At 31.4% G+C, this 27,485-nt stretch overlaps 6 non-coding genes across 6 annotated transcripts; 3 read left to right on the plus strand and 3 right to left on the minus strand.

The window, feature by feature from the left end:
* The first annotated feature begins 12,810 nt into the window (after nt 1-12,810).
* TRNAE-CUC (transfer RNA glutamic acid (anticodon CUC)) lies at nt 12,811-12,882 on the plus strand. The gene has a single exon. It is a non-coding gene; the product is annotated as a tRNA-Glu (tRNA).
* A 591-nt stretch (nt 12,883-13,473) lies between these two features.
* LOC149425897 (5S ribosomal RNA) lies at nt 13,474-13,592 on the minus strand. The gene has a single exon (XR_016304689.1). It is a non-coding gene; the product is annotated as a 5S ribosomal RNA (ribosomal RNA).
* Nucleotides 13,593-13,914: 322 nt separating this feature from the next.
* LOC149425898 (5S ribosomal RNA) lies at nt 13,915-14,033 on the minus strand. Its single transcript, XR_016304662.1, has one exon. It is a non-coding gene; the product is annotated as a 5S ribosomal RNA (ribosomal RNA).
* An 827-nt stretch (nt 14,034-14,860) lies between these two features.
* On the plus strand, nt 14,861-14,979 carry LOC149425899 (5S ribosomal RNA). Its single transcript, XR_016304663.1, has one exon. It is a non-coding gene; the product is annotated as a 5S ribosomal RNA (ribosomal RNA).
* Nucleotides 14,980-15,301: 322 nt separating this feature from the next.
* LOC149425900 (5S ribosomal RNA) lies at nt 15,302-15,420 on the plus strand. The gene has a single exon (XR_016304690.1). It is a non-coding gene; the product is annotated as a 5S ribosomal RNA (ribosomal RNA).
* A 591-nt stretch (nt 15,421-16,011) lies between these two features.
* On the minus strand, nt 16,012-16,083 carry TRNAE-CUC (transfer RNA glutamic acid (anticodon CUC)). The gene has a single exon. It is a non-coding gene; the product is annotated as a tRNA-Glu (tRNA).
* Nucleotides 16,084-27,485: the final 11,402 nt, after the last annotated feature.

A 27,485-nucleotide genomic window follows, 5' to 3' on the forward strand; every position in this document is an offset into this window, starting at 1 on the left:
CGGCCAAACATTTTATTTTAATTTTTTTACTAAAAAAATAAGATAAGCACGTAAAAAAAAGGACTGAAATTATGTTTGTACGTATTGTGAGATGTGAATACTACTCGTTCATGGAAGCATTAGCTTGTGGTTGGAAGAGGAATGCACAGTACATTATTGTAGCTATTTAAAAGTTGTTAATAATATAGTAGGTACATGTATTTTAAGATGTAGTAAGTACATCTTAATGAGAATGTGAAATATAATTATATTAACTAACTAACCATCACGCCGTTTCCCCGCAGGAGTTGGCAACTCGGTCTTGGCACACACTCCTTGCCTTATTCACATTCATAAATCGTCTCATACATAGGTACTCTTCTATTATTCTAACTCTTGACATGGCCCGACTCAAGTATCTGAAGTCCCCGACTTCTGCTACCATTCGCATTTGCGTCATTTATTCTCCTTACATTCCTTCCTTCGCTCATTTTCTCTACATGCCCAAACCATCTAAGCGCCCCTTTCTTAATCTTACTCATTACGTTTATATCAGCCTTGCTTTCATTGCGGATCTCCATATTTCTCACATGAATATACATGGTTTTACCACACATTTGCTTAAGGGATCTTATTTCTATAGCATTCAGTCTACTTTCATCCGTTCTCTGCCAGTTCCATGCCTCTCTTCCATACATCAGAATCGGTACCAGCACTCCATTGTAAACTGCTAGCTTCGCTTCTTTGAGCATTTTTTTGGTAGCGCCAACTGCAACAGTTAACTATCTTCTTTGGATTAAAAATATATATATTTTTTAAATGTGTACATGTCGGCATTGAATTGAAATGAAGACGAAGATTGGGAAGCAACAATGTTTGGAAGTTAAATCATTTTCTTAGCAAAGCGAAAATCTTATTTAAGAAGATGTAGGAGGCCACTTTGGGGGTTGTTCATGCATAAACCGCATTGCTTATGCAGACGATATGATCATTCTGGCACCAACCATAAAACTATGGTGAGATTGCAGAAAATATGCTCAAGATATGGTTCTTAACCAGTTCACATACAAAACCACTTTTTCGGAAGAAAATATTACAAATATATCCGAAAGTGGGTAATAAAATCAGAGCTGGAAGATAATGCCGCAATGTGTTTGAAAAAAAATGTTGTGTTTGGTTAAACACGATTTAATTATGTAAACGAGAAGTCAACATACTTGTTTATTCTTACTGTACCATCTTACACACATCTAAAGCTTAGATATACTTCCATTAATTTGAACATGTTATTATAATAAATGCAATTACAGTAAAATAATTTATCTTGTACTTTAAGCTCCTCAGAAATGTTTGCTGAAGTTGAGTTCCCAGATTCAGAGATTTGATGAGACATCATAATATCGTCAATTTACTGCAGGACGACGATTCCTACGAACATTATAATCATACAATAAACTCGATACGGTATCTTCATTAAAGAGGATGGACCAAATATGATGTGTTTAGTAAATATTTTTACTCACTTGCCTTACGCTTGAAAGAACTGAACCTTTATCCTCAAAATTAAAAGAAAAAAAAAATTAATAGACAATGTTGGGGTGTTTAACAAAAAAAATTACACTTTGATCATGGCAACCAGCACTATAATTGTTTTTAAACAGTTGTAAGGTTCCTGTTAAACGTTAATTCTTGTAATGTTAAAGCTTTAACATATTTTAGATCGCAGAAAAGTACTAAGTATAATTGCCACGTTGAAAGCTGAAATAGACCCTATTTTGGTGTGTGAAGATCTTGTGAATGCAAAAAATGGCACTCATTACCATTTGATTACTCTACATTTGAATTTAAGGGAAATACACCAATCTAAGTGAATAATAAACAGTAAATGGTGACCTTTTAATATAACTATCTTTTATTCAATATATTTAAGGAAAATAAAATAAATACAGCTAAATATATGTGAGATGTATATATATATATATACATCTCATGTTACATTAACTATATATATTTGTCTTTTTAAACAAGCCCAGAAGAGGGGACCCTCGTTTCCAAATTCAGTCTATAGCCCAGGTACTTACAAATGTTGCAATAAATATTCAGTTGGTGCTCTGGTGTTATATTGAATAGGAATTTTGTTGATATTGAAACAGCACCCTTTGGATGTATTATATAAGTTACATACAGTTTGAAGGCCCGGAAAAATAGTGTCGGTTAAGATAGATTTTCATTTAACCCTTAACTGGAATCGTGGTTACTCGGACCAAAGAAAAAAAAACTTAATTTTCTTAATTAGGTTTTGCGCGCCTGGCTCATCTCACTAGGTCGCGTGCTGTAAATTCGGCACTTAAAGCTTACTAGAAGTGAAGGTACGTATTGACACTGGGTCCAAGTGAACCCACGATAGCAATTATGTAAGTTTTTTGGTTGGGTTATTTATTTTAAAATGTGTTTTTTAGGTTAAGTTAACATAGCGGGATACCTCAATAATAAAGGTAGGTAAATATAAATGGAATTGTATAGAGCTCTAATTCACTATGTCGAATCACCTCCAACCTACCTAATAGAAATACTCAATAAAAAAAATATTTTTGATCACAACAATAATATCAGGTCTGAATCGTTTAATACTCGCGTGTAGCTAGATTGGTATTTCTATTGATAGGGCTTGATTTGATAAACCTTTCATAGAAGTAAGATGGCCAATATATTCCCGGTTTTCATTGGATTCGAAGAAAAGAATGTAAAAAGTGTTTTGCACTTTTATTTTAATTGTCTAAAATTTAGTGTGGACTGTTTTTTTTAAATAAATTTTTGATCTCAAAAGAATTATATATTTTTTGTAAGGGTATTCGTGAAACCCGGTAAAATAGCAAATACGTTTTTAATTTCATAATTTTTAGTTACTTAACCTAGAGTACGAATTTATTTTACCTAAATGTTGAAATTTAAAGAAAAAGTTTAAATTTAAAAAAATTATTTTTGCATGCTTGCAAATAAAAATTAATTTATCTTATTAACGAAGCTTGTTTTATTACATTTCAACAAAAATAAAACAAATAATAACCTTTGTTAAAAAATTACAAGGTGTTTTGATGTTGGGTCCATTTGAAACCACGATTCTGTATACGTTGTCTCTAAAGGTTAACGACACAAGAGTTTTACTGCCCCGGATCAGTAGAACAGTGATAATTTCATGATTCATTCGTGATTCCCGAATCATAAATGAATAAGTAAACAAGCTTTTAAGCTAGCGTTTCAAGCCAGGATAGCAAGTCATTGCAATAACCTAGTTAGCTAGTTACTGAAGCTATGTGTTAACACAACTAGTTTTGTTTTAACCTACTAAGCCTAAGTGTACAAACTCGTAAGCTAGCGTTTCAAGCCAGGATAGTTTAATAGGATTGAGTTCTATTATTTGAGCCAATAGCGCCCCCTACCGCCGAAGTTACTATCCTTATGCTATTATTTTTATGGGATATCTTTTATCTTTATTTTCTGTCTTGTTCTGTTTCGTGTTTCGTTTATATTATTTAGTATTATCTTCTTCTTCTATGATATTTAACATTTATGGATACAACCTTCAAAAATTAAAGAAGAAGTGGTTCCAATAAAAATTTAAACAATATATATTTAGTTTTGTCGGGTATTCTGGACTCAAATGCAAATTTAAGTTTTGTGTGAAAAAAGTAGCGCAGCCGTTCCTTTTGATACACTATAATGCTTTGCCACAGTTCTCATGCAGACTTAAATTATTAGAACCATGCCAGCATTCAGTTCAATGTTAGTATTATTATTTCTTTAAGGATAAACTAATCTTTATAAGACAAGGTTTTTATGCATAGCACAAAGGATAAAAAATTATTATAAGTAATAATTATTTGCCTGTAAATATATATAAAGTTAGTTGTTTACAAGTGAAAAAATATAATCAGCAGTAATTGTTGATTGAAGTAATAGTACATAATTACCTCATCCCATACACACAAGCAATTGCTTATTATGGGAGAACATTGAAAAATAATAAATATTAATCATGTCATAATATCTTTTATCTTATAACTAGTGAAATATATATATATATATATATATATATATATATATATATATATATATATATATATATATATATATATATATATATATTTATTTTATATATATAGAAAATAAATATATATATATTTCTATATATATATATATATGTGTATATCACACATTGTAATTTTTTTTATTGAATATAATTAAAAAAAAAAAAAAAAAAGAATTATTTGGCGGGTTGGAAATGAGCCGACGTGACTCAGTGAACATCAAAAGGCGCGGGTTCAATTCCCGTTGGCGGCATTTATTTTTACTCGGGAGATATTTTCAATTTGATATTACAGGCGACTAATTATTGCTTATAATAATTTACTAATTTTAGTATTGTTTTACCTACCTTTTACTCATCCTAACCCCCTTAATTATAATAATAACGTCGAAATAGAAGAGATTTTTTTTTTTAATTCCTGTGTCTCTTATTGATTGTGAATCTACAACATTATGCTTCATCCCTTTAAATTCAACATCCAACTGAAATTTGAAGGTAGGTAGTACAAAAGTTTTCAGTAATAAATTTCATGAGTTGAACGTTCCATGGATACGTTTATTAGAGTAGAATAACATAAAATAAGATGGTCATATTTCATTTCGTGAACAAATGGAATGAAAAGTTTGCTTTTAAATCATTACAAGGGTGATTAAAAATCTAGATAATTCAACGCATATTCTTAGAAAGAATTTTTTTTCGTGTTTTTTTATTTTAAAACGAATTTATATTGTTAATAAACTATTGGAGTTTATTAAACTGTTTGAGCTTTTTATCAATTTCAATATCGATTGCTTATTCGACAAGTTAACTCATTTATTAATTTATATTTTTGAAAATTATCGTATCGCAAACAATAAAATAAAACAAAATCTGAATAAAATTCCAATACACGTAAAATATTTACTGGCGCAGTTGTGATCTTGATGGTTTTTCAGAGCAGTCAGAGGTCATTCCAACTTCCGGTCCGAAAAAATATTTTTCGAATAATTCAGTATAATTTTGTGATATTATTGAAATAAGTTTTTTTCTAGTTTTTAAAAGAAAGTTAAACATTCCGGATTTATGAATAACCTGACAATATTTTACAATATCTCTCTATCAACACAGCTAGCGAAAAATGTTGCTTATGGCGATGCCATACGTAGTGATGCAAAATCATGTGTTTTTGGTTTGAAAATTTGGTCGCTTAGAAATGTTTCAGATGCTTTAATTAAATACTGCGAGTAGAATACATCTTGGCCTTTGAAATAATCGAGTATTTTTTAGATAAATCTTTTTATAAGCCCAGAAAAAAATAATGTAAAGGCCTATGAAAACTGCTTTAAAGTTCAAAATCTCCTACTTACGAACCCATTTTCGGTTATTATTTTATTGAGTAATGTGGCAAATTAAGTTATTTATAAAATTATCGAAAAAAAAATTAAATATTTATGCCTGAACATCCACAAAATAAAATAAAAGGCACTTTTTGGCCATTTTTTTTTCTAGCATAAATCAAAACAGGCGGATGGTGTTAAGCGGGAATTTAAACCTTATCGCCATCTACGTAAGGGTTGTTATTGATAGCGGCTCAATTTAAAATACTACACGACGTAGTGCATGGCCTTATGTCGTGATTGAGGACTTGGCCAGCAGAGAAATTCGAGGAACTAGGCTACTTACTGAGTGCACTACATATATTGAGTGTCTGCGAGATCTTGAAGTGGAAGAAACTCTTAGTATCGTCCTGGTTTACCTATTACCACACTTAATAATAGTTACGTCGTTTGAAATGACTTAAAATGTGTTGAGTGATATATCTTGTCCATTTCGCACTTTCCTCAACCACATATTTTCAGCAAAAAAACTTTTATCAAATCCGTATTACTGTTCCACCTGCTTTGAATAGTTTTGACTGTTATTGAAACTAAGTATACCATGGAAAATGAAATACAAAAGATTAAATAAAATAAATTACTTATACACCAATATTTAATCAAATCGATCAATATGTTTCAAAACCAATGGTTTCTTCATCAGGATAAATGTATAATAAAATTAAAAAATTAAAGAACAGATAAGTATCCGTTCACAAAAATATTACAATGAGCGGTTTTTCATTAGTTATTTTTATTTAAAAAAACAAGAATATTAATAAAGTTTTCGTTAAATCGGTTAGCGGTTTTTTTATTGGTTTTCAAGCTACAATCCCGTTAAACTGCAATAAAGCAGTTTGTCAACAGGATGTTAATGATCAATTACATACATTACACACATAATATTATTACTATAACTATACAATTAACACACCTAAATTAATATAAACTATCTCTATTTAGTAACCATTGTTTCAGCATATATCTCAATCTATTTGTAGAATCGCAATTTTTTATATTAATGGGTAACATGTTAAGCATTTTTGGCACGTTAAATTCTAGGGTTCGCCGTCCGTATTTATTATTATATTTTGGAACAAGCATTCCTTCATTCTTTGTTAAAATAATTATTGAAAACTGGACAGAATGCCATTTCCTAATATACTTTTAGTACATTAATAATATATCATGTGTTCATGCACCTGCGTTTGTTTTGATAGTACATAATAACGAAACACCAAAATATTAAAAATATTTTTATGGACACATAGTAATAGTAAATTACAATAGTAAATTTTTTAAGAGATAGAAAAACATTCCCGGGTTACGAATAACCTGACAATATTTGAAAATCTGCTACTACCACCACAGTAAGCGGAAAATGTTGCTTGTGTTGTGATGGAAGACTTAACCAGCAGAGGAATTGAACACACTACGCCTGGGTGGGACCCAAACGCGATGTCAACTCGGCCACCGACCGGTCCGATGTTCCGACATCGCCATAAAACGTTCGTGTTTTACTGATAGTTTATTAGAAAACCTGTCAATTCATTCGTTAAAGGCCTGCAGTCTCGTTTTTAACCGGAATATGAATAATATGAATCGATTAAACAGATTAGCAATTTTCCGTGTGGTTTATACAAAATTATTTATTTTATTTAAATTAAAATGACAAAGCAAAATTAATTTGTAATTATTGAAGAAGATTACAGCAATATTTAAAAATCTAGGCATTCGATAGTAAAATAAATTTTGATCTTTAAATAAATCAACAGTACCTGGTATCATCGTGTTATTTATGTTCATATGAAAACGCGATGTTTGTTTTTTCCCCGTCAAAAAAATGCCTCCATTTGAGAGTTGAGTTTGCGTGCCAGGGAACAATGCACGTGAACTTTTACAATCGTGATAACCCTAGTAAAGCTAGATTAAGAGGAAAGTTTCGAATCTTGATATTTAGTGCTAATACTTTTCAAAAGGAAGATTGTACCAAGTGATAACAATAAAAAATCTCACGTAGAACTTTCGTGTCGCTGTAAATTCTGACTATACATTTTTTTATTAATCTTGGTATTAAGAGTATTAGATTATTATTTTATTCACTTTTTAGTTTATGGTTTTATCCCTTTTTTAGATCTGAGTATCAAAGGGGACGTAGAACGATAAAAGTAATATGTAAAATATGACCATTACAAGTACAATTGCGTGAAGAAATAATGAAACTTGCTGCATTGTTGGATAATAATAATAAAATTATTTCATAACTTTAAACTTGAGATCACTTCAAACAGTTTAAGATCATAACAATAAAGCCGAAATCTGACTGACTGAATAAGCTAATCTCTCAAATGATGTGCTCTTGTTTCATGAAATGTGAATTCCAGAATAAACAGTAATTAAGACATGATGCAAACAATAATTAAGACATTACGCCAAACAGTAATTCAGACATGATGCCAAGTAAATTTTAGATTTTATTTGGCTGCACCTGACTTAACTAAAATTATAACTTTCCAAGTACCAAATCTTAACACAAGACTTTCTAGTTATTTTTTTTATTTTTTTATTTTTTTTATTTATTTATTAAATTTAATATAGTTACATTTTATACAATATAAGATATGGGTAGTCCCACAAAGCTGTGACAATCAGCTTGTCTGTAGGTTCTACCATTTAATGTTATAACATAATACACATTAGCTTAAGTTTAAATATAAATACCAAATATAATGTTTAGGATAGATAAACGTTTTGTTCATTTATTAACCACTTTTTTGTCAGTTTAGGGCAAGGTTCCTCATTATTTTTCAAGTTAAAGTTTTCGTTAAATTTTTTATAAATCACAGGTATCAAATAGTCAAGTGTTCTGCTACCATACTTATTTGATATTAGTGGAATTTTAAGGCCTTTTTTTTCAGTAAATCTTGTTTTGTGACTATGCACCAATGGCTTTTTGTACGCATTTTCTCCCGCATTATCCATAATTATAATAAACCAGAGAAGCCCTTTAATTGGGAGTAGGCCCTCAGAGCCATACAGTAATTTTAAGTTGTTTCTTTGTTTGTAAATGCTAGGTTTAACAATTTTTTTAATTATAGCAGTTTGTAGATTTTGAATGTATTTAATATTAATATTACTCGAGTGTCCCCAAGTTCGAATTCCATATCTAAGTATTGATTCGACCATAGAATGATATATAAGTTTGAGAGTACATCGAGGCAATACAAATATTAATTTATAAAAATTACTCGCCAAACATCGGAGCTGGTTACAAATTTTGATCACACTTTTGTCCCATTTAAAGTTATTGTCTACGATTATGCCAAGGTAAGTATAATCGTTTGCAAAATCAATTTTTTCACAGCAGCAAATATTATCCATTTTTTTATGTATACAATCAAAATTATGTGCAGTTATTTTAGGTAAGTTCCACATTTTCAAGCTCGGTGATCTTATATACATGCATTTAGTTTTTTTGACATTAATAATTAATCCTACATCATGAGACCATTTAAGTAGCTCGTTAAAGTCAATTTGTAATTCTTGAATAGCTATTTCAGGGTTTTCATTAGAGACAACTAGTGCAGTATCATCAGCAAAAATAAATCTACGTGCTATTTTAAAAAGTTTAGACATGGCAATTACATATATAATGTATAATTTTGGTCCTAAAATTGACCCTTGTGGCACCCCTGATTTAATAAATCTAAAATTACTCATTACATTCAAAATCTTTACATACATTTTTCTATTTGTTAAATAGTTTTTGAAAAATGATAGGAGTTTACCACGGATTCCTATGATTTCGAGTACCTTGATTAATTGTGTATGGCTGAGTGTATCGAAAGCTTTTGAGAAATCAATAAATAATACTAGTACATGTTTTTTTGAGTTAAGCTCTGAATTTATATAATTGGAAAAATTTTTCGTTTTTTCAGTTTTTTCGAGCAGTTTCGAGCATTCTATGTTCATTCATCAAAAACCAACTTTTTTATTAATTTCACAGTCCAAAGACTACATATGCTTGGAAATAAATTCAGTCCCGTCAATATTTCCAAACTAAAATTTATATCAGAAACTTCTAACATTTTTTATCTTGATAAATAAAAATCACTTGTCTCCGAAATACAACTAATCGTCGAAATAATCAATTAAATTTTATGAATGTGTATGGTTCGTTTTAGCTTGAAATATACTATAGTTTTGCACCCGATAGGTTGTGTTGTTGTCGAAATCTAAAAAAAAAATTTAAACGTTAAAAAAAAAAAAAAAAATCTTATTCAAAAATAAATATAACCACAAATTTTAATTTCCCTACGTAGAAAGCGGTCTGTGGCAGGACAACGTCTTGTATTATAAAATGCATTGCAAATGGTTGAATTAAATTCTAACTGGTTTCTTATCTTTTCTAAATAGTATAAAATAAAGTTGCTATCCGCGAATGTCTGTTTGTGCGCTTATTTCTTCTAAACAATGGAACGGATTTTGACAGGGTTTTCACTATCAATTAAGGAAATTCTTCTCAAAGGTTAATATTACACTTATATTATATTTACAGAAAGTAGAGAAAAGTCGATGTTTTGTAATCAAGTCATAAAAAACCTATTTGCAGGCGCTTATATTGCTGATTCTGGCTAAACCTTATGAGATTATTACTACAAAATTGTACATCTTAAAAAGGCCTAAAAACCTTAAAAATCTACCCCAAACCATTTATAAGTCCCCGAGTAATGTCTGGTACACTTTAGTTTGTTATATATTAAAATTCACCCTGTGTATGTTGCAAAATTTGGAAATTAGTCGACCGATATCGGTGAAGATTTCAAAGTTTGTTGTTATTGGTGCCAGGAGTGTTTAAAGATATATAAATAGTAGACGAAGTTGAGGACGCCCGAGGAGTAGTTAATTCAATATCTCTGCACCGTAATGAGATACAAGAGTCAAATTAAAGTCAATGTCATGTAGTTTTTTAACAATAACATTGGAGTATACATTAAGGAATGGTGGAAGAAGTCAGCGGCGCCTGAGAAAGACATTAGCAATAGCGAAGCATAGCGGGGGATCCACTGGTATCATTATCTGTAGCATACTTTTGTGTGTCAATACTTAACTACTAGGCAATTTACATTTTATTTTATGTTGCTTTTTGTTATTTATTCAAGGCAGATAACCTTTTTTCTCTCTTCTCTCTTTTTTGTATTTGGTGTATGATTATTTTCTTTTCTTATATTTTTATTTATATTATTTTGATGCTATGCTCAGATGCCATAAAATATTATTATTGTTATGTTAATTTGAATGCACTATGTAATGCAGTCAATTTTTACTTGTTTTATGTAAAAAAAAAACAACCGAATTAAATTAATAAAAAAATATATTTATTTTCAATACCCATTAAAAAAAGGTTGAAATCTCTGGCGTAACCTTGCAGTAAAACTGTTTTGAAGAGTTTTTAGTTAATTTTAATAGAATTTAGCCATATTGGAATTCGAACCAGATATATCTCTTGACATTTTCAGCCCTCATTTCATTATTTAGGCGAAACGAGAAAAAACATGATTATAACTTTGAATAACCTACAATATCAGCTTTTTTATATTTTGCCAACAATCGAATTATTTGATCAGCCTTCCGGTTAAAGATCAAATGCAAACCACTCCACTGTTGAGTTTGTCGAGACCCCCTCTTGGTTCAGTATCCAGCTGTACACCCTTATTTTCTAATATTTCTAAACAAACTTTATTGGTCGACGTTCCCGATACAAAATCAAGATTAACCTTCAGTCGCAGATGGCAAAATCGTCTTCGGATTTTGACGAAACGATGCAATTTTAAATTGAAAATTTAGAAGCATTTCAGTTACTACTAACTTGGAAGTTGTAAAGAACTAAATTCAATTTATCCGAAGGTTTAGTGTTTTTGCAGTCACGAGCTGTCGCATGTCTCCGACTCGAGGGGGTGCATGGGGAAAAAGATCAGCGAGCTTTTCAATTGAGAAGGGTCGATTTGATTACCCGGGAAATATTCATACAAACTTGTTTCAAGGACACATACGTCAAAGAGTTATTTTCTCTCTTTTCTATTTACAGCGTTACTTTTTAAAGACTTTTAGATCACTTTCATTATATATTATATTACGATTAACGAAAGATAAGTACTAAAACTATATTTTATAGCTAAATCAATACACAACACAATTTGGGAGGCTGGTTAACTAACACCTCTGCCATAGGTCACCCCAAATGGTTCGCTATGTTTGGAGATTTGGCAGGAGTGCCCGCGTTGTGTATTGATTTAGCTATAAAATATAGTTTTAATACTTTTTAAACTATATTTAGCTATAAAATATAGTTTTAAAAGTATTTAAACTATATTTTGAAGCTAAATCAATACACAACACGATTTGGGAAGCTGGTTAACTAACACCTCTGCCATAGGTCACCCCAAATGGTTCGCTATGTTTGGAGATTTGGCAGGAGTGCCCGCGTTGTGTTTTGATTTAGCTATAAAATATAGTTATAATACTTTTAAAACTATACAAGTATTAAAAATATATTTTATAGCTAAATCAATACACAACACGATTTGGGAAGCTGGTTAACTAACACCTCTGCCATAGGTCACCCCAAATGGTTCGCTATGTTTGGTGATTTGGCAGTGGTGCCCGCGTTGTGTTTTGATTTAGCTATAAAATATAGTTATAATACTTTTAAAACTATACAAGTATTAAAAATATATTTTATAGCTAAATTAATACACAACACGATTTGGGAAGCTGGTTAACTAACAACTCTGCCATATGGTTCGCTATGTTTGGTGATTTGGCAGGGGTGCCCGCGTTCTTCGGATGAGGTGTGTTTAGGATGCGCCTGTCACCTTGAGCCGCAGTGGCAGGGATATATTCATATGACCGTCACTCTTGAACACGCTGATCCCTAGATTAATTCCCGACCCCCATTCTGTTAATATTTCCAGAACTTACATTCCTTAAAAAAGACCCTCCACACAGAATCAAAAAGATCACAAAGGCCCTGAGGGAAATTATATTCCTCAGTGCCTTCTGTGTGGGGTTAGTGGAAAAAAATACGCTAGAAACTAGAAAGGTTTATGGACTCTTTGTAAGGTGATTAATTTGTAATAGCGCAACGGCATTCCGTCTTTGGAGAGGATTTGTAGATAGTATTTTAAAACTATACAAGTATTAAAAATATATTGAAGTGAAACTTCTTTAGCCGCGTAATGAATTTTCGGGAACGTAGTAAAACCGAGTCAAGATCGAAACGAAAAAGCGGGTACCCCCACCACCGCTCACCGTTCAGAAAAATGGTGTACAAAATTCGTTGTAATTATTAAACAAGTTAAATAACGTATTTACGCACAATTTCGCAAGTCCAGTATGGTCTAGTGGCTAGGATACCTGGCTCTCACCCAGGAGGCTCGGGTTCGATTCCCGGTACCGGAAATTATTTTTGGTCAATTTTCTGAGATACTGTTTTATTTAATTTGTGTTTTGATTATTTCAGGTGATATTTTTAAGAATTCATTTTATTAAATACAAGCAGTGACTTGAAAAAAATCATAAAATTGTTAATTTTTCAATATGGACTTTTGGCAGCCGGGATGTATTTATAATTTCACAATTATTTTAGGAATGCGGAAGCACATCATGCAAGATTCCCATTCTTGCGACCCGGGTTCGATTCCCGGGCAGTGCACTCCTTTTTTATGGAGAATCATTATTTTTCAAAGGAAGGATATTTTTGATATAGTAAAATATAAATGCTTCTTAGCTCATCTCGACAACTGGCGTTGGTGGTGTAATGGTCAGCATAGTTGCTTTCGAAGCAGTTGATCCGAGTTCGATTCTCGGCCATGGAATATTATTTTTTTGTTTTTAAGGAATTTTTTTTTTTTAATGGTTGACCATAATATCAATCCACTAAGTAATATTTTAGGCCTGTAGCATAATTGAAAAGTTAAAGAATGATATAAAATTTTTTATGATGTTAACGATAAAAAAATGAAAAAAAACATAAAATTAAAATAAAAAATGGGCCAACGGCACGCGGTGTTCCCAAGCGGTCACCCATCCAAGTACTGACCGCGCCCAATGTTGCTTAACTTCGGTGATCGGACGAGAACCGGTGTGTTCAAAATGGTATGGTCGTTGGCAAAAGTTAAACAATATTAATTTCTATTCTACCTGCCAATAAATATATGAAAATTAGTATAAAAAAGCCCTAATAATATTGAAAAAATTAGCAAGGTGTGTGCGAGGTTGATAAAAATAATCATTACATACGCGCTTGAAAAAGATCGTAATTACATTAATAAGTTTGTAGGAATTTTTTTTTTCAATGGTTGACCATAATATCAATCCACTAAGTAATATTTTAGGCCTGTAGCATACTTGAAAAGTTAAAGAATTTTATGATATTATTAATTATAGTAATGATAAAAAAATAAAAAAAACATGAAATTAAAATAAAAAATAGGCCAACGGCACGCGGTGTTCCCAAGCGGTCACCCATCCAAGTACTGACCGCGCCCAATGTTGCTTAACTTCGGTGATCGGACGAGAACCGGTGTGTTCAACATGGTATGGTCGTTGGCAAACGCTAAACAATATTAATTTCTACTCTACCTGCCAATAAATATATGAAAATTAGTATAAAAAAGCCCTAATAATACTGAAAACATTAGCAAGGTGTAAATATTATATACCTAGTTTAACTCACTCTCCTAACTCATCTTCGCTGTTTACAGGCAGAGCGCACGACTGTGGTCGTGAAGAACCGAGGTTCGATCCCCGCTTTAACTAATTTTTTTTTTCTTTTTTTATAACTTTTAATTTTTTTTATCACATGCTACTTATAAATATGTCAATAGACAGAAAAAAAGAGAGAATGAAATGAAAAGAGAGAGAGAGAAGAATACTAGAAGTTTCACTTCTGTCTTGCGTAGGCTTGACACACCCATTTTTTTTTTTTATAGCTAAATCAATAGCAAAATCAATAGCTAAATCAGTAACAAAATAGTGACTTTACTTTCTATGTCGTTAATATAAAAAAAAAATGGGTGTGTCAAGCCTACGCAAGACAGAAGTGAAACTTCTAGTATTCTTCTCTCTCTCTCTTTTCATTTCATTCTCTCTTTTTTTCTGTCTATTGACATATTTATAAGTAGCATGTGATAAAAAAAATTAAAAGTTATAAAAAAAGAAAAAAAAAATTAGTTAAAGCGGGGATCGAACCTCGGTTCTTCACGACCACAGTCGTGCGCTCTGCCTGTAAACAGCGAAGATGAGTTAGGAGAGTGAGTTAAACTAGGTATATAATATTTACACCTTGCTAATGTTTTCAGTATTATTAGGGCTTTTTTATACTAATTTTCATATATTTATTGGCAGGTAGAGTAGAAATTAATATTGTTTAGCGTTTGCCAACGACCATACCATGTTGAACACACCGGTTCTCGTCCGATCACCGAAGTTAAGCAACATTGGGCGCGGTCAGTACTTGGATGGGTGACCGCTTGGGAACACCGCGTGCCGTTGGCCTATTTTTTATTTTAATTTCATGTTTTTTTTATTTTTTTATCATTACTATAATTAATAATATCATAAAATTCTTTAACTTTTCAAGTATGCTACAGGCCTAAAATATTACTTAGTGGATTGATATTATGGTCAACCATTGAAAAAAAAAATTCCTACAAACTTATTAATGTAATTACGATCTTTTTCAAGCGCGTATGTAATGATTATTTTTATCAACCTCGCACACACCTTGCTAATTTTTTCAATATTATTAGGGCTTTTTTATACTAATTTTCATATATTTATTGGCAGGTAGAATAGAAATTAATATTGTTTAACTTTTGCCAACGACCATACCATTTTGAACACACCGGTTCTCGTCCGATCACCGAAGTTAAGCAACATTGGGCGCGGTCAGTACTTGGATGGGTGACCGCTTGGGAACACCGCGTGCCGTTGGCCCATTTTTTATTTTAATTTTATGTTTTTTTTCATTTTTTTATCGTTAACATCATAAAAAATTTTATATCATTCTTTAACTTTTCAATTATGCTACAGGCCTAAAATATTACTTAGTGGATTGATATTATGGTCAACCATTAAAAAAAAAAAATTCCTTAAAAACAAAAAAATAATATTCCATGGCCGAGAATCGAACTCGGATCAACTGCTTCGAAAGCAACTATGCTGACCATTACACCACCAACGCCAGTTGTCGAGATGAGCTAAGAAGCATTTATATTTTACTATATCAAAAATATCCTTCCTTTGAAAAATAATGATTCTCCATAAAAAAGGAGTGCACTGCCCGGGAATCGAACCCGGGTCGCAAGAATGGGAATCTTGCATGATGTGCTTCCGCATTCCTAAAATAATTGTGAAATTATAAATACATCCCGGCTGCCAAAAGTCCATATTGAAAAATTAACAATTTTATGATTTTTTTCAAGTCACTGCTTGTATTTAATAAAATGAATTCTTAAAAATATCACCTGAAATAATCAAAACACAAATTAAATAAAACAGTATCTCAGAAAATTGACCAAAAATAATTTCCGGTACCGGGAATCGAACCCGAGCCTCCTGGGTGAGAGCCAGGTATCCTAGCCACTAGACCATACTGGACTTGCGAAATTGTGCGTAAATACGTTATTTAACTTGTTTAATAATTACAACGAATTTTGTACACCATTTTTCTGAACGGTGAGCGGTGGTGGGGGTACCCGCTTTTTCGTTTCGATCTTGACTCGGTTTTACTACGTTCCCGAAAATTCATTACGCGGCTAAAGAAGTTTCACTTCAAAAAATGTAAACTTCTGATAATTATTTGACACCAAGGAAACAGTAAAAAAATATTATAAATATTATACTCGTTTTTCTATCAAAACGAGGTTATATTTTTAAATATATATTAACACACACCTGCACAAGGAATTAATATTATTAATAAATATCATTTAAATGAATTTCTTTAATGTACGAGTATATTTTAATTTAATAACATAATGTATAAGTATATCCTACGTGAAATAACCCAACTTTTGGTCCCGGCACAAAATAAACATTTTCAAACAGTAAGGCACTGACAGAAAGATATTTTAAGATAGTTTAAGAGATGGGGTAAAATTACTTTATAAGCACGTTTTCTAATGGTTTTAAATTTAAAAATTATGGTCACTTTTAAAATGACTTTTACAAACACGTATAATGCTATTAATAATGTTAAATATTATTGATGTAGCTTTTCGTGTTGCATTAATTACGTGACGATTGTGAAGGATTGTAGTTATTTCGTTGATTGAATGCCAGTGGAAAGGAAGGTAGTTTTTAAAAAAAATATTTACTTAATCAATTCAAATTACGTAATAATGCAGAAATATAGGTAAGAAAGTAGGCAAACAAAGTGAACTTACTTAAAGAGATGTACTACACATGAAAGTACAAATAAAAACGATTGAAAACTTTTTCGGAATTCCAACATTATCAGGTTAAAAATATAAAAAAATTGTCAAATTGTTAAATTGTTGAAAAGTTGTTATAAAAACATAAGATTGTTCATTTTAATAGTAGATTTATTTTATTGGTAATCATATAATATTTTAAAGTCTTCAGAAATAAATATTATTTCACAACGTTCCAAAATAAAACCGGTGACCAATTTTCGTGTTTCGAATTTCTAAGATAATCCGTTCCATCACAAACATCTGACAGAAAATGGCAAACGTAAAAATTAAAAATGATGAATTAAATTTGTCGATGGAGCCCCTTTTTTAATAATGATTAAAATTAAATACTTTCACGATATTCACATGAATATAAATCAAACACTGCAAATTCAATGCGAAAACACTCACTTTCAAAACACTTCCGGGTGAATTTGAAAGACATTTACTTTTAAAGTACTATCATTGTAAGATTATTTCATCAAAAACAACCAAAAAACATAGACACAAGTCGTTGATATATTGAATTGTAATAGAACAATAGATTACATTGACATTTTGTAGAAATAATTACCAAGAATACAATTTAATCCTTGAGCTCTGTCTGTCATTTAAAAGGTCAACGGAATAATCCCGAAAATTTGTAATCATCCACTTTGTCAGTTTTTAGAAATATTTATTTTAAAGTATAAATATTCCAAAATCAATAAAGAATCATTTTGTTCTCTTTCAGACATAAAAAAAATCACAAATTTTCGCATGAGAGGAATAGAGATATCTAACTTTTAATAATGTATGGTCGCTCTGGTACACTATTGGCTACATGCATTCATAACGGCAAATAATGTTTGGGGCCAAATTCGGTTTCCTAATGATTAACGGGTTAATAGAAATGGTTCATTGCCATTCAAAACATTTAATAAAGAAAGCTCAACATGTCCTTATTAAATGGTTCATTAGGATTCAAAACATTTAATTTAAAAAGTTCATAATGTCCTCATTAAATGCTTTATTACCAATCAAAACATTTAATAAAAAAGCTGAACATGTCCTCATAAAATGGTTCATAGCGATTTGAAGCATTTAATGAAGAAAGCTCAACATGTCCTTATTGAGGGTCTTTCCATCGTTCAATCAAAAATTAAGATATCACTAACAATTTTTGAAATATTATTTTTTTTAAATATAGGCTAATGTAGATAATCATGAATGACAAATATTTGACTAACATCCTCTGAATCTGTTTAAATGGTTATTGTTCTTATGGTATATGAACAATATCGGGAGGCCATAATACCTTTAAACTCGTAGGTAGTCATCACATCCATTCAGTCTTGGTTCACTCGCATTTTTGCTTGCTTATATCTCCCATAGGCATTTAAATCTGAATCAATGTAAGCTCAAACTGACTTTAAACCTTAAGAATTGATCGCAAAAAATCGCCTGTGGTTTTTATATAATGCTACGAAAATCTTCTATTACATGGGAAAATTAGCAAACAATTTTTATTTTCCACTTCTGGTAACGATATATTTTTAAATGTGAGTACCGCACAAGAGTTCCAACTGCTACCAAACGTCTATATTATTATAATTGGGGTATATTGTGAGGTGAAGGTTGTGGGGAGGAGAAAGTGAAGAGAAAAGGAAGGTGAGGAAGTACCACATTAATCAGATCTGGTCACCAAACACGGCTAAAGCCACTTTTCAATTCGGAATGGTGTTTTTTCACCAGGTACTGAGGTATCGTCCACTCTGATTTTTTTAATTTTATTTTTTTATTTAGTCACTATTTTAAATAATTAGGTACATTTTTGTATGGCACATGAAAAAAAAAATATATTTCTGTAATTACATTTATCTGAGACATCACCGGATAATAATTTTTAAACAGCTGCTGTTTTTTACAGTTACATAATATAGTTTTCATAATTTTGCGTGTTATCATGTTTATTTTTGTTCTCCTCATACCGTGGGAAAGGTTCAATATAGTCAGTTGCGTCAAGATCCACGTCACTTGCCACACGCCACGTCACGCGCGCACGCCACGTCACGCGCGCACGCCACGTCACGTCACGTCACGGGCCGTGGCACTGACAAGGTCCTCATGTTGCAATTGCGGCGTTAGTGGCATTTTGCATTATTTCAAGACTGAAAATGTTGAAAAACCAACATTATGCCACTGGTAATGTAATGATATTGTTTTGCCTCGCATTGACTTCCGCATTCAGTTATACATATTATTTATGGAAAACTCTATCAAACGACATGTTCTTACTTACTACGGGACGTTAGGTGTCTCAAGGTTCAACTCAAACTGCCGTTTTTAAGTAAAACATAGATTGCCAGCTCACACATTACTGTCGAGGGGTGAGGCTCTTGACTAGCAAGCTGGAGGTGGCGGGTTAAAATCCCAGCATGCACATAAAAATTTTATTATATTAATTTGTGTATTTCACAATTTACTCATTTGAATTGATATGTAGTATATTTGCAGGACGTTAAGAGTGGAAGATACTTTCAGTAACGCCCTAGCGTAAGACTTCTTATCAAAATTGAAACGTTCTTTGAAATTTCTACTTCCAGTCTCACAATATAGAGCCTCCACAAAGGTGTAATTATTATAAATTGCATATATTTTGCAGTAGGGAGCAGCGATGGCTCGTGTTTTTTGGGTTACTACAGTGATAATATTACAAAAATGGCATTATTGATGTTGTTGTAGCTGAAAATGTTTTTTTTTTTCGAAAAAATGTTTTCAGCTATAACAACATCAGAAATGCCATTTTTATAATTTTAGCACTCTAATACACCCAAAAGTCACGAGCCGTCACTGGACTAGAGAAACATATAAATGTTCCCTTCAACTTTTTCTAACTATCTTTTACAGTAAAAGAAATGAAAGTATTCAGAAACTTTTATTTGATGGAAATTTTTTTGAATTTTGAATTTGAATTGGTTTTGAAATATTCAATCCGTTTTGATTAAATAGTAGTGTTTACAAAATTATTTTATTTATAAGAAATATAAAGACTTATTTACAGTCATTTTCATGTCTTCCAATAAAATAATTTCGATGTTTCACGTATGCCAGCCGTCCCGTGACGGCTATTTTTGTTAATAGAAATACTACATAATTCTATCTTGGCAAAGAAACCTCATTTCATTCATATTCCCACTGCCATTTTCCCTGCCATTTTCCGTCCATATGCTCTGCATATTCAATATTGTGTTGTTGCATGTCTGTTGTGTATTCAATATTTTAAAATTCTTCACTGTTCAAATATTAAAATGAATCAGAGAGGCTACATACAAGCATGTATTTTCAATGCAACAGTTGCAGTATTACGTTCGCAAATGATTTAAAACTCTTATGCCATTAACAATGTTTGTGTCACCAGCTTCACTTACGTAAGATTATCAGTTTTACCAAAAAATAACCACTTCAAATTCGTAAAACGGTGTTTTGTTACACATTGTATGAAGAATGTGAAAGTATATATATATATTTTTTTTAATTTGGCAACAATGTTTTTTGTGACTTTTGCGACGCATGAGCATTATAATATTATTTAAGCGGGGAAACCGCAGTTGACAGCTATTTTTACGTCTTTTTATGACACTAAACTGCGATATATAAATGCCATGTTATTATTATTATTATTCTTGTAATATCTTCACATATCGTGTTTTGTTCATAAATTTTTTTTTTTAAATTTTTTTTTTATGTGACACCTCACAAGAGTGTCCCTGCCTGTGTAGTGTACAGACAGGGGAACTATGTCACCACCCGGTTGGGCGGCGTTGTGAGGCGGAATAAGGTAGGGGCTGTAGGAAGGGATTTGTTAATGCGGGCCTTCAAGAGGCTCGGATTATAGGAGGGAGGAAAAACAAATGCCGGTAGCTCGTTCCACATACGAGCCGACTTACACAAAAACGAATCGTAAAAACGGCCCGTTCTCATGAAGCCAACGTCAACCGTGAACGGGTGTTCAGTTTGTGTCCGTCGAGTTTCGCGCACGTGCACCGGTGCATCAGGAATCAATGCTGCTAGCTCTTTGGAGCAGGCTCCATTGAAATACCTGTAGAACAGACACAGCATGCCTACATTGCGTCTATTCATTAGAGAAGGCAATCGGTCTGTTAACAACGGATTGTGAATCGGACGGATCGCTCTCCTTTGCACAGATTCAAGCAGGTTTATCAAGTATTTTGGGGCACCAGCCCAAAGGTGGCTCCCAAATTCAATAGTTGGGCGGACTTGAGACTTGTACAGGGTCAGCAGCTGGTCACTGTTGAAGAATCTCCTAGACCTGTACAAGACGCCCAACTTTTTGGAGGCCTGATTTACTCGGGCTTCTATGGATCCCCGATACTTGAGCTGGTCTGATATAGTAACTCCAAGCATTTCAATGGAGTCTTTATTGGGGAGAGTGCTCCCACCAAATTGCACCAGACAGTCATTGATCTCCATCTTGTTCTTGCTCCCAAATGTTCAATTTACTATCATATTTGTGTAATTCAACATATTTACAATTGATTTGTCTTGTTTTTCGTCAGTTTTAGTCAAGTAATTATATAATATTATGTGCATATTGGGTTTTTTATGTTAAAAACTATGTTTTTAATAAATAAATAAAAAAAAGCATTTGTAAAATCTGCTTTCATAAAGTTTGATTAAATGGATATGCCAGTATTTAAATTGTATTATGTGGTCCATATTTTACAAAAGATTCTTTAAAGTGTTGTTTTTCTAAAGATAAATGCTTAATGCACCAATTGGTAACCATATATAGAAGAATAAACGTTTTAAAATGTGCAACCAAGGCGTTCAAATTTTCAGATTTTGATGTTTTTTCCAGGAAAATAAAAGCAAATTCAAAGTTTTTAGTATTTTTGTTTGCATGAAAAGTGAGGTAACAGTTTTCTTGAAAGCTCCTTGAATAAAACGACGGTGTTTTGTGAATTTTGATTTTTTTGAAATTTTGCGACCTTTTGATAAGTTGTGTTTGTAGGAAAAAAAGTATATTCCAAATACAAAAATCAAACAGTTAATTTTATCTAGTTTCTAAAGTTATATTATTTTACGACATCTTCAAAATGAAGAATTTAAAGAAAAATTAAAATTCTGAAATTCGATCAGAAATAATTATTATTTCGTGTTTATACTACAGATAAACAACCACCTGTGACTGTAAAAGCAATCTTATATCTTGTTTATCTTATTCATGCACCATTTTATGTCAGTTTCTATTTTACGTTTCAATTAGTAAGGTTTTCACATACACGGTCGTTTATCAATTGAATAATTTTTTTACCAAGTTTTTAAGTAAGACCTCTTCCAATCATCAACCAAGCTAGATTTCTCTCAACTGAGTTCCTTTACACCTGAAACACCTGTCCACCGAGGAAAGTTCTTCAGCCATGTTAATCTCCTACACCTCTAGGGATTTTCGCTCCTCATTGCATTACTAGTTGGGGTATGCATCACTTGTTGCTCCGTGGCATGTGCCCAGTTTAAACTTGTTCATTTCTCCAAAGTTTTCAGAAGCTCGTTTATACGCTATTCCTTTTATCACTTCTTAAATCTCACTATAACCAGAGTTTTCATATTTTCTTATGCATTGAGTATTTTTTTAAGATTTATGCAAAATGCGTTTATGATAATAATATGTTTATGATAATAATGCATTTTGGATCACTGATGGCGATAATTATATTTAAAAATAAAATAACGTTCTCCTCATTGTGTGGCTGCTACATGTTTGACTGTTATACAATCGAAAATATAATTGATATGCGTATGCATATCGACATGCTCACATGCTCGAATTGTGCACGCCCCGCTTAACCTAACATAACCTAACCTAAGCTCGCATAATCTAAGCTTATTTTGAGGGATGATCGGTTAATGGGATAATAAAAACGAAGAGGAAAGATAGATTAGGAAAGGTTAGGACAGGGGATTCCAAAATGCGATAGTGAATATGTCAATACAGCCTCGCAAAATTATACAGTTTATTTTTTGATAGCATTCTAGGTTTGAATAACATTCATGCATCATATTTTTGCACTGATGTAATATTTTTTTAAATAAGTAAGCATAAAATTGTTGTAAAATGTTTGAAAAATGGCAAGCGAATACAGCAGCGGTCTTAAAATGGAGTACATTATACTTGCTCGCCTACCAATAGCGGACATGATCTCATTCGGTTCCTGCCTGCCAAGCACATTGCACGAGGTGCTCCCGTGTTTGCTCACCACCTTCTCGTTCACTTGTCAATATTAAATTATACGTATTAATTGTAAAGTAAGTAACTTTGATGACATTCTTATTTGATATATTATCATTAAAATTTTTGTTTATTTTTGCTCCCGGTCTCGACACAACCGTGTCATTAACTTTTGTTTTGTGAGTTTAAATTTTATTTTATTATTATATTATGTTATTTATATGTATTTTTTTAATGATGTAATTGTAAAGTTGCACATCTTGACACAGGAATGCCCTAGTGCGATGTGCAGATTATGTTTTTTTTATGTTAAAAACTATTTTTTGAATAAATAAATAAATACATTCATTTTTATACCCATGTGTATAATTTTTGACATAAAACGCAGGTGAAGGATGAATGTATTGTATATTTTTATTTTAGTGGGTCAATGAAGATTGAAAACAACTAAACTTTTTATTTTTCACGTTTAAAAAATCTATTACCTTAAAAGGTCATCTAACTTAAGAACCCAGACCGAAAGCAGCTCCCAAGACATAGACATAGCAAGGGTGTCTACTTATGTATGCAGAATCTCTAATCTTTTTTTATAAATAGGTGAGGTTTAATTGTATAGGTATATCGAGGGTCTTCTTAATTAAATGGTCATGTTCGTTGGCTACAAATTTGGAGATTCCGGGTTCAAATTCCAGCGTGCGCAAGTAAATTTTATTGATTAATTCGTGTTGATTAATTTACAAATGTTAATGTTATTTAATGTTAGTTAGCCAAAATATCTACAGTATATTTGTGGCACGTTTCAGAATGGTACTTAACTTTTATTGGACTTATACTTTATTTCAAGTTTTTTTATCCAGCGGGACTGGATAATTCGTGCAATCCCAGTTTGCCATATTATTTGAGATATGAAGGTACTATTTATTATTAGGTACATTTCAAGAACAAAACACAAAAAATAAAACAGATAATAAAAACGAAAAAAATAAAAAAGGTAGTTTGAAATAAAAATAAAAAAAACACACACTATAAATAAATAAAATAAAAGGATCGTCCTTCAGAGAGGTCGCCGAATCATCCGCATTGTTGTAACACATCCTCAGCTTACTATGTCCAGTACTATGTATTTGTCAAGCCAGGCACTTTCCTACCTTCCTTGATCATCTCCTTCCCCTCCCCACTACATTCAGTTTAACAACTTACTCCGATTGGAAAGATCATAGGCTCACTGGCTCCATACGATTGAAAGCAGTTGGGACTTTTGTCTGATACTCATATAAAACATATAAATTTAAAATAGTTCAATTAACTCGGGTTTTTACTAAACATGATATTCAATTTTTGGAACGAACTTAGAGTACCCCATCCACAGTTTTTATTTATTTTTTTATTTATTTATCTATCAATATAAAGGTTTTTACTTGTGTCGAGACAGACGTATACAGATACTTATAGAATATTTACATGCATGACTAAATCAAAATCAAAGTACAGATTACAAAGTAGTATACATTTTAAATTATGGTGTCAATAGATAGGTAATAGAAATAGTAGGTACAGGTATGACAATATTGTAAATATATATGTAATATAAATGCATTTAATTGGAGGACGTAGTTACAAAGGGGTTTTTATAAAATTATTGATTCTACTATTTTATTTAGTATTTGAATTGTTGTTATTGTAGTTGAAAGGTTATCCACCACTTACCGGAAACTCTGCATATTATCTTAGTTGTATTGTTGTGAAGATACAAAATAAACTTAAATAATAGTAAGTTTTTCAAAGTTTTGAAGAGTAACACGTCAGTATCTACATACGTGATTATTTATTGTCATGCAACAGATGACAACTTTCATATTAGTTTGTTTCAGTTCAAATTCTTCTATTTTAGTGGACTATTTTGACAGAAAATTTACTGCTTAAAGTTTCCAGTTGAAACAGGTGATTTACTGGCGTCGAGGATAATTAATATACATCATCTTGTATTCAAAACAAATGTGTGAGTGCTTATTGAAATAAAATAAAAAAAACGCAAAGCATTTAATATTTCGTAAAACAATATTCCCTGAAAGGATATATTATTATTATGGAATTCCGATCAAGGCACAAAGCATGTTACGAATTACCCACACACTTCAAAAAACGTACGGACCACTTGTGGTTCAAATGGAGGCAATATTGTTATTAAATATTTAAACGCGATCACCGTAACGAAATGAAATCTTGAAGAAAGATAGTGGCCTCGGCTACAATATGCCATAACTTTGAAGTACACTGAATTGGATCTCGTTCTTTGAGGGTTTCCAATGAAGGATATGAGATTACTTGTCGGCGTTTTTCCATTCTCCGGCCGAAGTAGCCCCTACTTTCCTTGAGGGCCTCCGCCTCTACGGTAAATATTGTATTAAACAAACAAGTTAGATCCTTTATCCGAATTTTATGGGGGAATGGATCGGAATGACAAAACGGCCTTTGCAATGCTTATCTCAATCAGTTGTTGAGTTTGAGAGTTAAGGATATATCCCTTTTAGTGATACGAAAATGATTGTTAAGGTATCCTCAAAATAATGGTGTGTTATTAATATCAAGCACCACGTGTATTATCGTTTGTGTTAGAAATAATACATTTTAGATTCAATAATATTTCTCCAACGTATTTTATTTTTATTTTTTTATTAGTAAAAAAAAGATACACGAATTACATAATATAACAATTACATAGTATAATTACACAATATAGTACAGTTATTAATTACATAATATTAATATTTGATGTACCCCCATAAATAAGCAAGGCTTGTGTGTATGGGATGTTGTTATATTGGTTTGTATTTGATATGATTCAGTTCAACTGTTCGGAATACTTTTTAAGGTGGCTTTTGAATTCGTTTATATTTGCATTCATGTTTCTAATTTTTTCTGGTAATGAGTTAAAAAATTTAACTCCGAGATATTCATGGTTGAACTGTCCTATTGTTTTTTTTTACATTTAGGAGTAGGAAGTATTGATTAAATATTATTATTATTATTATTGATTTGTATTAAATTTGTATTAAAAAACTATTTCAATAATTTGTGAAATTAATTCTTTGAACAGCGACACTCGTTTATATATTTAGATAATAGATTACGTAATAACAATTAAACCCACTGCTTTTGGAGAAAATACAGTTATTTTAAAGGTGCTTATTTAAACTACAGTATAAAGTAAAGTTTAGTTGAAATTTTTTAATTTTTAATTAAAATAAAAAAAAGACTAGATAAAATATTTCTAAGTATAGTATTCCCATGCAGAGCTCGTATGCACGTCATCACGGAGCATTTCAATGGAATGTACGTCGTAGGTTGCTTATTGTAATATTGATGGGTGACAGTAACTATTATTTTATAATGAACGGAACCTTTACAATAAAAGACGTTATATTAATACAAAACTTCAATGATTAAGCTACATAAAATTTTATAAGAATTCATACATTTATAAAAATGTGAAATGGAAATAAACAACGCGAGTAAGCAGAAGAATTTTTCAAATTTATTTTTATTGTAATATAAATAATATGGATTAAATTATACATATATTTTTTTAAATGTTTTTCTTAAGAACATTCTCTTATATTTTTAATCAAAAATATTAATATTGATAATTTTTTTTAAATATGTAAATCAAAAAAAAGCATCCAGATAAAAACTAATAAGTTATTTTTTACAAACATTAATTAATTTAAATTTTTAACGAACAAAATATTTCAATAAATTTTTCACAATTAAATAAAATTTGTGATATGTACCGTCTTAAAGAGACCCTTGTTATACGGGAAGGAAAAAATCCACAACCGATTTGTTGATTTCTAGAACAACTCTGGTCCCGTTATCATGTGACAAATGTCATCCGTTAAAAATGTTGGACGTGCATGTATCGTGTTTCATCAAGGACGCTAGTTTCCCGCAGCAGCTTCCATAGAAATACCGGTAGCCTCTGGAGCGTTCTGCTAAATAATCCATTTTAGCAATGAGCGCTGGGAAATTTTCGAATGTTTGTCTTGGACTTTCCTGCCCTCTTTAAAAAAATTATATCTCTGTAATTTAATTTTGAAACATATAAACAGGCTTACAGTGCTAGAGACCCATTGATTGCACTGAAATTCGATTGTTTATTAAATATTTTTAGGATTCAAGAAAAAAACTATAAAAAGATAGTTAAATTTATAAAGCGTGAATTCTGCTCATTATTTACTTTATTTGTAATACTTACTTTATGACTTCTGTATGTTGTCTATGGCCTAGTTGAACAGCATTACTGTAAATTTAAATTCTAACATGCATTTTTATTATATAATTAATGAATTGTT

This window comes from Hesperophylax consimilis, chromosome 2 (assembly GCF_061612785.1).
Source record: "Hesperophylax consimilis isolate HC1 chromosome 2, BYU_Hcon_1.0, whole genome shotgun sequence".
NCBI classification, from domain to species: domain Eukaryota; kingdom Metazoa; phylum Arthropoda; class Insecta; order Trichoptera; family Limnephilidae; genus Hesperophylax; species Hesperophylax consimilis.